Genomic DNA, 3,190 nt, shown 5'->3' with positions numbered 1-3,190 from the left:
AAAAAAACCTAACAGAGTATCTGAAAAAAAGAAGAAATGCAGGCATTAAAACAATGCACAGATAGTATTATTTTAACCAAACTTATCAAAACTACAACACAAGTTTGCTTTTTTTTTTTTTTACAGATTGTGCAAAATTTTCAGATTTTCATTTGTATTCTTTCTGAATGTTTGGTAAAATCATGTTTTAACACATTTAACACTAACACCTTGTGATGCAGGAATGTTTTCACAGGAGGACTGAAGGTCTTTGTACATACACACTTTCTTATGCAACCCGTGTATGAGCAGTGTGTGTGTGTGTGTGTGTGTGTGTGTGTGTGTGTATGTGTGTGTGTGTGTGTAGCTGAGGTCTCAGGGTCCAGCTGTTGCAGTTTGTTTGTGTTTGGTCTGAGGCCCCGGGGCCCGGCCAGCTCAGTGACAGACATGCGCAGCTCCACCCACCCTGACCCCTCAGCCTCTGAGAGATATATGCCTCCCCGCTGTTTGKTTCCTGTGAATTCAAGCTGTGYGTCCCGAGCCGCCCACCGCATCAATGTATCAACACCTGCAGAAGCCCGTTTCACATGTGGCKTCTCATCCACGTGATCCAGAACCGAGTGTGTGTGGAGGATTGTCTTTCAGATATATCCTGATTTAACTCCTGTCCTCTGTTTATTGTGCGTGTCAAAGTTAGAAGATCAAGCATAAGAAGCACAGTGCATGAAATMCACAGTTGCACAGTTCAAAASTCYGCCTCTCTGATGGTATGGGGGTGTATTAGGCAGCTCACACCATCAATGAAAAACAATAAATACAGGCTTTATAATGTATTCTCCCATCCTGCAGAAACAATTTTTTAATTTTCCAAAACAAGCAACAAACACATGCAGACAGAGTAAATAATATTTAATGACCTAAAACATCTTAAGGATTAGGATAAATATTTAATGAAATGAGCAYTTAGCAGTAGCATGCATATCTGAGAGGTTTTTGTTGGTTTTGAGTGATTATAATTAGATCAAAAATAAAACAAAAACCTTCAAATTCTGATTCTGTTGCTGGCAGCAAGTTAGCATCATCCTTTGAGCAAAGAATTATCACAGATTATTAATTATTAGCATCTTATATGAGATTAACATCTTGGTGTTGACGAGATACTGGCAGTTTTCTTCTCTTACACTTGGATCGCCGTGGAGCCAGAAAAGACAAAAGCCTTGAGGCCGAGGATGAACMGAAGAAACAGAAGCCAAAATATAAATCTCTGTTAAAATAAATGTCCAATTAGTGGTCGCTGGCTCATGAGACATTCATATTTTAGGACAAAAAGGCTTACCGTAAAGCAGCAATACATACAGTAAATATTAGTTATTATGAGGCAAACAAATCATGCGGGACGGTGCAGCGAACTGTCATTAGCTTCAGGGAAGACTGATTAGAAAAAGAAAAGGAGAAGAAATGACATCAGTTAGGATCCCTGCTGATGATTCTGGTAAATACGCCCATTTTCCAGACAGCCAGTGATAAACTGATAAAGCAACACGTCGTTTGTTTCACCGAGCCACAAGTCAGCAAAATCTTTTTACCGCCATGCTTCTGTAATCTTCGGGAGTCTTCCCCACATCATTTATTTGAAACCATCTAAAAGCCAGTGATGGCAGCGTTTGATTTTTTTTAGCCCATTTTCCAGATTAGAATCCAAACCAATGAAGGCTGTGCCCTAAAAGGCTGGGCTTTGTTTATACATGACTGCCTGGACGTAATTATTTATTAAAATTAGAGGTCGAGTCTGTGTCCTATTGGCCTCGTTTGTTGGGTTTTCCTCTGAAACAACCATTAATGTCATGGCCAACCTTTCTTAGGTCTCGTTTGTGTTCACCATGCGCAGCAGCAAATGTCACTAATTCTTTCAGGCCATCCTAATTTATTCATTAAATTGTCCAATTCTGCTGCAGGAGTCCAGCGCTAGTAGAGAAATTAATTACATAGAACATGTCTACTTGGGCTGAAATGAATGTCTGATTATAACCTAATGGTGTTTTATTGTTTCGTGTTACACAAAAAGTTTAAAATTTACATTTTTAATGTTGCTWTAAGTAATTTAAAGATGCAGCTTTGCATTTACTGCAGATGGGGAAGAAAAATATGAAAATAAGAACGAGTTTTATTCAAATAATCTGATTTGAGTTGAGCATCTATCTTCATTAGAATTAAATTGTCTTTTGTCAGGTGTGTTATGAATTACAGCTGTTTGATATCTTTATTAATATGTTAATAAAGTGTCCAGTGATGATTTGTCAAGTTGCTGTTTAACTAAAAAATGAGAGTGAATGAGGTTAATGGTGCCACCACTCGGCCTATCCTTCTTCATTAGAGACTTGATCCATCCGTCACAGAGAGAGAGAAAAACTCCAGATAGAGATTACCCAACAGTTTTTCAGCCTCTGCTTCTGCTAACACTCAAAACAATCATCAGAGAGGAGAAATATGCTCAGCCATAAAAAAAATAAAAATAAAAACAAAACAAAAAAAATGTTTTCCAGGAAGGGCCACCCTGACCGGGGTCCGCTCCGTCATTCGTCCAGTCGACAGAGGAGGCTCAGTCTGCCTGCTGACGACAAGTCATGGATCGAGAGCCCCCTCCCCACCGCCACCCCACCAGCTTCGTGTCCTCGTGTCTTCCTGGACTCCCGGGGGGGACGCAGCTGCTCGTCAGGGCCTCCTCGGGCCTCTTTTCTGTCAGTATCGGCAGCCGAAACTAAATAAAGATGTTTACTGACAGCCTAATGAACGGATGGGCCCTGGTGATTTAACCTTGATGAATGGTCCGCCCAGGTGTTTTCAATAACGACAATAAGCACTGCAAGCCGCAGGCCCACTGATACTGGTATAATGCATTATTAGGCCATTAGAGGCAGGCCAAGAGAGACCACTTATGCACTGGCCTATCAATAATGTGGTGTCCCAGTCCACATTTAGGCCCGGGGAATTAGTCATACTGATATTCTATTTAATAAAAAAATCACAAGACGACGCATAAAGAATCTCATTACATTTTAACAGGGTTACAGTAACCCGGGAGGACTGCGAGTTTAATTTTCATAAGAGCATCCATTCCTCAATTATGTCAAGCAGAGAAAATGTAAATGGCAAATGGAATGCTAACAATATCTAAGCAGCGGCGCATTGGCAGGAAAGAGGAGTGAGGGGG

Source organism: Austrofundulus limnaeus, unplaced genomic scaffold (genome assembly GCF_001266775.1).
Source record: "Austrofundulus limnaeus strain Quisiro unplaced genomic scaffold, Austrofundulus_limnaeus-1.0 Scaffold743, whole genome shotgun sequence".
NCBI lineage: Eukaryota > Metazoa > Chordata > Actinopteri > Cyprinodontiformes > Rivulidae > Austrofundulus > Austrofundulus limnaeus.
This window is presented reverse-complemented; position numbering follows the sequence as displayed.